At 53.6% G+C, this 10911-nt stretch overlaps 1 non-coding gene across 1 annotated transcript; it reads right to left on the bottom strand.

Annotated features, from left to right (window-relative positions):
• Positions 1–10004: 10004 nt before the first annotated feature.
• On the bottom strand, positions 10005–10076 carry TRNAE-UUC. Its single transcript has one exon. It is a non-coding gene; the product is annotated as a tRNA-Glu (tRNA).
• Between the last annotated feature and the right edge of the window lie 835 nt (positions 10077–10911).

The raw sequence follows: 10911 nt of genomic DNA, 5'->3' as shown, positions 1-10911 counted from the left end.
TGACTTCAGAGAGGAAGGGAGAGGGAGAGAGAAACAGCCACGATGAGAGAGAATCATGGATCGGCCGCCTCCTGCACGCCTCCTACCGGGGATCGGGCCCGCCACCCGGGCCTGTGTCTCTGACCGGGAATCGAACCGTGACCTCCTGGTTCCTAGGTCGGCGCTCAACCCCTGAGCCAGGCCGGCCGGGCACCCTCGTAATGATTTTAAACGGAACGCTGGCCCCTCCCATATGTCAGGGTTCCAGAGTCCCCAGACAGGACATTAAACACAGGACACGTCGCCGGACGACCGTCGTGGAGGAGGCACCGCTGTCCAGCCGCGCCCGGCGGGTCCGTTTCTGTCGTTGGCTGTCGATGGACTTCCCCTCCCACACGTGGCCGCTGCCCAACGACATCTTCGATGCTGTTAGGAACGGGCAGGGTCGCGCTTTCATGGTTCCGACGTTAATAATCGCATCTTTCAATGACTTACATCCTCTCCCCGAGGGAAAAAGCAGATGGTTCTCAGATGATAAATGTCTACAATCGTTCATCTACCACCGTCACCACCCACCACCACGCGCAGGTCAGTTCCCGGGAAGCCTTTGCCGCCGAGCTCTCCAATGCAGCCTTGTCCCACGGGTGACGGTGCTGAGAGCCCGAGGGTGCCGAGATCGGGCGCTCGGGGGCTGAGCAAGGCAGCCTGGGTTTCTGTTGGTGACGTTTGGGGGGGCGACAATGGGGTAGGATCCTCTGAGGGGCTCACATCTCTTTCCTTAAAATATATTTTTACCGAGAGGAAGGGCAGAGAGATCGGAGCATCCACCAGGAGAGAGGATCGTGGATCGGCCGCCTCCTGCACGCCCCCGCACCGGCGAGCATCAACCGTGACCTCCTGGCTCAGCGGTTGACGCCCAACCACTGAGCCACACCAGCTGGGCCCTACCATGATTCTCGAAAGGCTGCCTGTGGGTGTTCCTGTGGCTGGAGCGCGTACACAGCCTCACCCTGGGATCTGGTCTGAGAGAACAGATAAAGTAAACCAGTAGGGACTGAGGTCTGGGCTCGGGGAGAGCCGAGAACTAGCCCCCTCCCCGCCCCCCCCCTTCCCTTGAACGGAACTGTTCTCTTTAGAGGCCCGCGGTCGGTGGGGGTGACGAAGACCACGACTGGGTGAAATGCGACTCCCGGGGAGACAGGACCTTCTAGAATATCCTGAAATAAGTAACTGAAGGACTTAATTGCGCCAGCCACCGACAGCAAATCATGGGAAGCACGTCGCCGGGGGGAAATCGCGCCCGGTGCAATGGCCAGGGAAACGAATTTGCTTAAATGGCGATGCAATTTGGAGCTGTGTCTTAAGTATTGTACTGTGAAATTTCAATTAGCGGCTAAGTGCTGTGCAATGGGCTGTGAGCGAGGGCTCTGGCCGGCTACGTGCGCCGCTGCCGCCGCCCAGGGGCGATCTACAGGCAGAGCGAGGGATCTCGGGGTGCAGGCTGGTCTTTTGTTGGGGTCTCAATGTTTCCAAAGCCTTTCAGAGGTGGGCTTTTAAAATAGACGTATATTTTTATTAATTTGAGGGAGAGGGAGAGAGAGAGAAACATCAAGAATGAGAGTCAGCCAGGCCGGCGTTGCTCCGTGGCTGAACATCTATCTACCCATGGGCCAGGAGGTCACGGTTCGATTCCCAATCATGGCACGTGCCTGGGTTACAGGCTCGGTCCCCGGTCAGGGGGGTGTGCAGGAGGCAGCCGGTCCATGATTCTCTCTCATCATGGATGTTTCTATCTCCCTTTCCCTCTCTGAAATCAACAAAAATATATTAAAAAAAAAAAAGATGAGAATCATGGATCGGCTGCCTCCTGCAAGCCCCACACTGGGGGATCAGGCTGCAACCCGGGCCCGTGCCCTGACCGGGAATCGAACCGTGACCTCCAGGGTCATGGGTGGATGCTCCAACCACTGAGCCACACAGGCAGGGCGGGGTCCCTCTTGGTAAACACCATGCGCCCGAGGACGAGTGTCACATTGGGAGGGAAGTGAGAGTCCGCAGAGCACCCAGCGCCTGGCGCACTTGAGCTCCCTTAATGGGCGGGAAAGAGAAAGGCTTCATTACGGTCCCCTCCGGGAGGGCGGGCTTGTCCTTTGAAACACAGTCTCGAGTGCGAGGCTGAGGCCCAGGCGCGTTCTGGGGTAGACGGCGGGTGCTAAAAGCAGCCACTCCAGAGCTGATGGAGAGGAGATGGAGCACCGGGCGCCTCTCAGGGGGGCGGGCAGTGGTTTTGTTTCAAGAGCGCGAGAGAGCGGGTGAATGCAGTCAAGATGACAGCTCCGTCTCTGCTTCAGGGCCCGAGAGGAGGTGCCAGAGGGGAGCTGGCGTTGTCTGCTTGTGGGGAGATGTCCTCGTCACCTCGGGGAGGCTGTCAGCGCCGCCGCCGCAGTCCCCATCCCTCGGGGGGCACGCAGACCCCCAGAGCAGCCAGCATCTTCTTTTCTTCTCCTTCCCTTTTCTTACCTGAGTATATTTTTTCCATTGCTTTTGAGAGAGACTGGAAAGGAGGGGGATGGAGAGAAGAGAGAGAGATCGAGGGAGAGAGAGAGATCCATTGCACGCACCTGGAGTGGGGGCGTGGCGCGAACCCACAATCCAGCCACAGAAATACTTACGAGCAGCATTTAGAGCAGCGGTTCTCAACCTGTGGGTCGGGACCCCTTTGGGGGTCGAACGACCCTTTCACAGGGGTCGCCTAAGACCATCAGAAAACACATATATAATTTCATATTGTGTTTGTGATTAATCACTATGCTTTAATGATGTTCCATTTGTAACAATGAAAATACATCCTGCCTATCAGATATTTACGTGACGATTCGTAACAGTAGCAAAACCAGTTATGAAGTAGCAACGAAAATAATTTTACGTCGGGGGTCACCACAACATGAGGAACTGTATGAAAGGGTCGCGGCATCAGGAAGGTTGAGAACCACTGCTCTTATGTAAATTTGTAGACTCCCCCTCCCCTCTCCCCCAGCTCTGGGTTGCACTGTAATTTGTCTTGATGGTGCTTTCTGGGTTATGCGAACCTTTTTATTCTTAAAAATGCTGTTTGTTTGACGCTCAAACCTAGATTTACTTACCTGATCCCATTGTGGCTTTTGACCATCTGAGTTCTTGCAGCATCTACTTCTATGCCCATTAATGTTTTAAAAAAATATTTTTATTCATCTTTTTTTTTGTGGGAATAAACACGTATTTTCTTAATCCTCACCCAAGCTTATTTTTCCGTTGATGGTTTTGGAGAGAGTGGAAGAGAGTGAGGGAGAGACAGGGAGAAACTGGATGTAAGACAAGCACGTGCCCTCGACTGGAAGCCAACCACCGACGCTCTACCCACTGGGCCACACCGTCCAGGGCAGCTCATTCGTGTGTGTGTGTGTGTGTGTGTGTGTGTGTGTGTTTAATGTGTTTATTGATTTTATTAGTTTTCGTGGGGGTATATTTTAATTTTAATAGAATAAAGACCCTTCTAATCACAGGGCTGCCTCTCCCCGGAGTGTGCTGGGCGCATGATGGGGTCCCCAGCGGGTAGCGGGCGCCCATCCCTGCCATCCAGGCCCCGCACCCATCTACCAGGGAGGGCTGGGCAGGCGTCTCCTTGGCGACGACTAGTGGCATTAGATGCCTCTGCCTCCAAATCCTGCAGGTTTTAGGGAGACCCATGTTGGGGTCCTACCTGCTGAGATTCTCGCTGTCTCTCGCCACGGTGCCTGCCTCTCGCGATACTGACAGTGTCTCGCGATACTGCTGCTTCTCGCGACCGTGGCTGTGCCTCGCGATACTGGGAGCGTCCGCGTGCCTGCTGCGTCTCGGCGGTGATGGCGGCCTTTCTCTAGTGATACCGACCGTCTCTTCCGATGGAGCCTGCCTCTCGGTCGTTATTGGTTTGAGAGAGGAAGGGAGAGCGAGAAAAACATGGATTTGTCGTTCCTCCTGCGCTACCCGGCCAGGGCCCAGGCAGGTTCCTCAGTTCCTCTTGGGTGAGTCCGCGGCCTGTGCATCCGGGTCTCTTAAGCGCGTGACCCTTGACCCGGACGGGCTGCGGCCGCGTGGGCCTCTGGGAGAGCCTGTGTCGCGGTCACAAGTGTGGCCTCGGTGCCGGGCAGACGCCCGGCCACACGCAGGGGATGCACGTGTGTTCCGAGTCCCGCGCTTAAGGAGGAGCCGGTGGCCGTGTCTCGGGCCCCTGATTTTGGGGGGACACCCAGCCGGCAAGCAGGTTCGCGAGCGTGACCCTGATGGGGGTGGCGGCTGCATATGGAAGATTTACCGCCAAGAAGAGGCGGCGATGTCCTCTTGAGCCTGGTGGTTCCGGGTGGGCACCCCGCCCTCCCAGAAGGTGGTAGTGCTGCCGAGATGGAAGGTTTTGGGATCCATCTTTGCAAAACATACCTCTATGACTTATTTTTTAATTGATTTCAGAGCGAGGAAGGGAGAGAGGATCATGGGTGGGCTGCCTCCCGCGCGCCCCCTGCTGGGGATCGGACCCACAACCCAGGGATGGAGCCGTGACCTTGTGGTTCATCAGAGAGGTCCGTGCTCAACCCGCTGAGCCACACCGGCCGGGTGGCAGGTAACATTTTACTCTTCCACCGTTTGGTTTGATGAAACAGGTAACACCCCTGATGGGAGACGGTGTGCAGATGGATTGAACATTATACAGATGTCCTGGGCGATTAATTTGTTATCAGAAATGGGCGTTCAGACAGAAGAGACAGTGTAGCTCAGTGGGTCCCAGCCTTCCTCACGCCGCGACCCTTTCATACAGTTCCCCATGTTGTGGTGACCCCCAGCTTCATGGTTACAAATTGGACGTAATGAAAGCAGAGTGATTCATCGCAAAAACAATATGTCATTATAGATGTGTTTTCCGACGGTCTTAGGCGACCCCTCTGGGGTCGCGGCCCACAGGTTGAGAACCGCTGCTCTAGATGCTGCTCGTAAGTATTTCTGTGGCCGCTGCCGAAGTGGACCTTGGGTGACGCGTTTCCATGGCGACGGAAGCCCTACAGTCTACACGCACCGTGGTTCCGGGAGAAGCGGATGAACAGAACCTGCGGGTGGGATCATTGGGAGAAAAGGAGTTTCTTTCTCTTCCCTCCTTTTTTTTTTTTTTTTAAAAAAAATGTATTTTATTGGTTTTTTACAGAGAGGAAGGGAGAGGGAGAGTGAGAGGGATAGAGAGGTAGACACATCGATGAGAGAGAAACATCGATCAGCTGCCTCCTGCACACCCCCTACTGGGGATGTGCCCGCAACCCAGGCACATGCCCTTGACCGGAATCGAACCTGGGACCCTTGAGTCCGCAGGCCGATGCTCTATCCACTGAGCCACACCGGTCAGGGCTCTCTTCCCTCCTTTTTCTCAGGCGACCGTTTGCTCCGAGGATGGGAATGGGTCTACCAGGGGTGGGCAAACTGTTTGACTCGAGGGCCACAATGGGTTCTTAAACTGGACCGGAGGGCCGGAACAGAAGCATGGATGGAGTGTTTGTGCGAACTAATACAAATTCAAAGTAAACATCATTACATAAAAGGGTACGGTCTTTTTTTTTTTAGTTTTATTCATTTCAAACGGGCCGGATCCGGCCCGCGGGCCGTAGTTTGCCCACGGCTGGCTCTAAGCTGACGAGGACGCGGCCCTTGAACTTCAAAGCACACCCCACTGAGGTTTTCCTGTATTTGTTTTAAATTGGAGGCCTCTCTCTAAGGAAAAGAGAATCCCCGTCATTCCAGTTCCGTGACAGGTTCCCAGGAGATACCGCGGCTGCTCAGCAGAGAAGCTCGGGTCTTGCTGTCAGACTTCAACCTGCTGCTGTGTCCTGGCGGAAATCGTCACTCGAGGAGTCTTCTGTCCATGATATTTTTGAGAGAGAGAGGAAAGAAGGGAGGGTGAGAGAGAGAAATATTGACGTGAGAGTGAGGAGGCAGGGTGATTGGGAGTACCAGGAAGATATTATGTACAGGGAAGACACTGTTATTTATGGTGTCCTCTCGTGATTAGACACCCTTGAATCTCATCATCTTTTTAATTGTTATTTACCTTCTCAAGAGCTCTACCAACTTTCCCATTTATTAAAAAAATATTTTTTTCATTACACTAAAAGCTCTCCCATATACATCATTTAAAAAATAAGAGCCAACGTGAAATAAAATAGAAAAATAAAAAATGAAACACGGGGCTTGACTTGCTCCAATTTGCAGGACAGGTTAAGGGAGTGATGGACACACAACCCGTGGTCCCCGCCGGACACATGAGGCCGCGGTCGCCAGCTGGTGGTCCGTGAGGTCCGGAAGGCTGGCGACCGCGGCTCTAGAGTATCGGCATCACCTCCAACAGGTTGTACCAGTCTGAGCGTGGAGTGATTATACACATTTGCTTTTTAAGTAAATAAATATATATATTTTACTGATTTCAGAGAGGAAGGGAGAGAGAGAAATAGAAACATCAATGATGAGAGAGAATCATTAATCGACTGCCTCCTGCACGCGCCCCACTGGGGATCGAAACAGCAACCCGGGCCTGTGCCCCGACCAGAAATCAAACTGACCTCCTGGTTCATAGGACGACGCTCAGCCACTGAGCCACACTGGCCGGACTATACACATTTACTCTGAGTGATAGGAAATTCCTCAATATTTTCCCAAATTTTCTTCCCAGATAATAAAATGTTAAAAAAAAAATAAATCCCTGCGTTATTTAAATTGATGTGTATTATATACAGGAAAAGGGTCATTGATTTACAGAGATGTGTGTGTGATGTCAGAGAACCCTCCACATTCCCTGACTTCATGCTTCTCGGCTCTGTAGCCTTTTGCAAGAAAATGATTGATACGTAGAAGCCTGTTGACTCCTAACAATTCACTCTTTCGCATCTCCCACCATCACAGCGTACCTGACACACATTAGAAACAGGAAAATGTGTGGGGGCAGATGTCAGAGTATAAGAAGCTTCGGGAAATCTTTCAGTTCAATGTAATTTATTTTTTACAAACTTGTTATTGATTTTTTTTTTTTTAGAGCAAGAGGAAGGGAGAGGGAGAGTGTAACATGGATCAGCTGCCTCCTGCACGCCCCCTACTGGGGATTGAGCCTGAAACCTGGGCAGATGAACCTGCAACCTTTGGGTGTACCAGCCGACACCCAGCCCACTGGGCCACAGTGGCCGGGGCCTCATGCTTGCTTTTTATTTTCTAGCAATATCTGTTGTGTCGGCCTGTTGTTGCAGGCCTCACCCTGTCCATGCCATCTCTCTGCCTGGTTCCATTTTTCATCGTTAAAGGTGCATTTCAGGCATTATTTTCTCCAGGAACGACCAGGTAATCTTAGGTATAGTTTCTCCTTATGCCTGAGCTGTGACGTCTCCTTTTGACTGAACTATACTGAAACCATCGGTTTCTGCATGGGGTTTCCCTCCACCGGACTTAAAAGTTCTGAAGTCTGACACCTCAGTGTGCTCGTGTCTCTCTCCGCAGAGCCTCGTCAGAGACGGCACACAGCAGTGCCCGAGAAGGTGTGTGGGTCTGAAATGGAGGGAGGCCCCAGGCCTGATGGCCGAGCCGTGTGGAGGCCCTCGGAGCTCCGGAGATGCCAAAGGGAGCCAAGAGGCGGCGGGGCGCGAGCGGCAGGAGGAGTCAGCAGGAAACGGCTTGGCTGGCTGTACGCAGGAGCACGTGGACGGGGCAAAGGAGAAAAGGTTGGTTCGGGCCAGGGGCTTGCAATGAGAAGGTGAAGCAAAATGAGAAGATGCTGGAATCTCATAGGAAAAAATGGGCCAGGATGGACGACGAGGTGAAGGGCCTTGGGGAGACGTTAGAACTGCCGGGGGGTGCAGGGTAAAGGCTCGCTGGCTCTCAGAGCTCGCGTGGACAGACGCAGCCCCTGGCTGTGGTGTTTCCTCCCCGGCCTCTTCCTGTGCCAGGTGGTTTGGAATCTTCTGGAATGCCTCTGTGCCCTGCAGAAAGCTGCTTCCCCCAGCTGTGTGGCCCAGGATGGCTTTGCTCTCCCTGCAAAGGGAAGTGTGTGTGGGGAGAGCACTGAGACCCCCCCAAAGGACCTGGGCTGGGTCAGCGAGCCCAGGACCCCTGAGGGGGTGGGGCAGCTGAAAGCCCAGTGTTGCTTGTTAATGCACGCCTGGATTTCCCCCAACCCGGTTGCTTTTTTCTGGCTGCTATTTTATGGAATACTAATTATATCCTAGGGCTACCGACTTCTAATGAGCCAGGACCTGGGAGATTAAATTGGCACTCGCTTCTTCTTAGAGGCGTTATTTTTTTTTTAAACAGAGCATTTGAATATGCAGATGTAAGGTAATGATTTTTCATTTAAACATGTAATATTCCTCGGTGGACCGACTTATCATTATGCCTGATTATTCCACCACATTGTGAGCTTTGTTGAAAGAAGAAAAACAGCTCATCTTCCTGATGGTAAAAAAAAAAAAAAAAAAAAAAAAAAAAAATTACAAAATAAAATAAAATACATAAACAAGTAAATAAAAGAAACCGACTGAACGTAAGTGACCTGTGTATAAAAGCTGCCCTGGGTTGCTGTGGTAACCAAAGTTCTAAAAATGACAGGAAGAAAAGAACACCGGTTTGTTGTGACAAATGACACCTGAAGTGACAGGCTCCTTGCAGCGCCTGCTTGTAATGAACGCAGCTCTGTCAGGAACGTTAAGACCGAACAGTAGGTTAACGTGGAAGTCGGAGACCTGGCCGGAGGACTTGTGTCCAGGGTTGGGCTAATGAGCCAACGCAGAGTCCTGCGAAGGGAGACGCCTCTCGGGGAGCAGATGCCTGGTGGCGGGTCCCCACGGTCACGTGACCAGCGTGTGCACCGTACCTGCTCTCCTGGGCTACATATGTATATATCCAGGCGATGCACATGTCACACAAAACATTACATGTCTATATGAACCAATGTATAGGGTGTCCCCTCCGCCCCCAGACGTATGCACACTTTGCATACTTATTCATTCCAATGATTCTTTTCAGATTTAAGCCATTGGAATGAGTAAGTATGCAAAGTGTGTATACGTTTTGGGGGACACCCTGTATATTGCGTATGGGTGGGCAAAAGTAGGTTACTGTTGTTCATGTCGAAAATAATACTATAATTCATAAGTAATGACACAAGAATAAACTGCTTCCTGTGCTCACAGCTGTAAGCCTACCTTTGCCCACCCCTCTGTGTGTGTGTATTCCCTGTATATAAAATATACTCCCCCTTAGGAAGCTTTCTCTCACCAGAATAAGATCCCCCAGCGTGTGAGTTCTTCACTAGTAGTGCACCTCATGTTAGGGGTGCACTAACATTAAAAGTGCACAGGCACCCTGGCCGGGTAGCTCACTTGGTTGGCGTGTCCTCCCGCTGGGGTTCGATCGCCGGCCAGGGCACATCCGAGAATCAACCCATGAATGTGTATAAGTAAGTGGGACAACAGCTCTCTCTCCCTCTCCACCGTCTGTCTCTCTGTCCTCGGGCCAGAAGCCCCGAGTCGGGCCGAGACAGCAGTGACTTGGCTGGACCTAAAATTGTTTTCTCTGGAAGGAATGGTAATTCCCGTGCGGTGATGGAGGTGTTCGCTAACCTGCTGTGGCAGCCGCTTGGCAACTGGCACGCCCATCAAACACCGTGTTGCACACCGTCACCTTTCACAAGCCTCCCTGCCAATCATATCTCAATAAAGCTGGGGAAAGAGTGCTCCCCTTAATAGAGTTCGGCCACTAAATATTAATTATAATCGTTTCGTCTGCCATTGCCGTAAATTAAAGGGTGAGCAAAGACATCAGTACTGATTACACAGCCGTTCCTGGGTGGGGGATCGCTGCACGTCCCCAGGAGGGAAATAACAGCTGTCAGCAATTCTCTTTAGCGTTCTTCTTGGCAAAAACAACCTACGTGGGCTTCGTGCATTTTTTATACCTGATTCCAAAAGAAAGAAAAAAAGGTGGTGGCGTTCCCACACCGGGAGTCGAACCCGGGCCGCCTGGGTGAAAACCAGGAATCCTAACCGCTAGACCATGTGGGAGACGACGAGGGCCAGGCCCGGCGTAAGCGAGTTGAATCGAGTGCGTCTGCTTCCGCCTCCGCCCTGACCCCGCCCCGGCTGCCGCCGTCCCACCCGCGATGGGCGGCTCCGAGCCGGGCCCTGCGGACCTCCCCGCCCTGGGCTCAGGGCCCGGGGAGACGGGGAAGGGAGCTGAGCCCCGGCCTCTGGCTGGTCGCCCGGTGACCCTTTGAGACCAGTTTCGGTCGCTCCGGGCTGCGGCCGTGGACGGCTGCTGTCCAGGTCTGGTGGGGAGGCCTGACACCGAGCCAGAGCCGAGCACCCCAGACGGCTGTGGAAGGGGAACCCGCGCCCCGCGCGACTGTAACGCTCTTGTCGGGGGGACTCAAACTTAAGGGGACAGCCAACCCGTGGAGAACTCGTGTGAGGTTATTGGAGCCAGACTGTCAGCGATTGCCGGAAGCAGAGCCTCCCCGTGCCGGGTCAAGGCTCGGAGAAGAGCGGTTTCCGCCTGTTCTTGTCATTACCCCCAAAGAGGAGCGGGCCTGGTTCCCCGGAGTCCGGGGGTGCCAGATGCGGGGAGAAAGCAGAGCAGGGAGCCCGGGGACGGGGTGGGAAGTAAGACAGACACCCGCACCGCTGCACAGGCGGGCGCAGGGCCGTCGCCAACAATAACATAACAGTGAGTCGCCGGTCCGCAGGCTGTTTCCGGGCCAGAGACCGCGGGCTCAGCGAGGACCGGGCCGATCTCGGTCGGGGGACACCGGCTGCGGCGGGACTGCCCCGTGCGCCGCTCTCTGACGGGGCTTTAGTCCCCGCCACCCTTCGCGGTGACCTCTGAGTTCGCCGGCCTCCA

Source organism: Myotis myotis, unplaced genomic scaffold (assembly GCF_014108235.1).
Source record: "Myotis myotis isolate mMyoMyo1 unplaced genomic scaffold, mMyoMyo1.p scaffold_m19_p_38, whole genome shotgun sequence".
Lineage (NCBI taxonomy): Eukaryota > Metazoa > Chordata > Mammalia > Chiroptera > Vespertilionidae > Myotis > Myotis myotis.
This window is presented reverse-complemented; position numbering and strand designations above follow the sequence as displayed.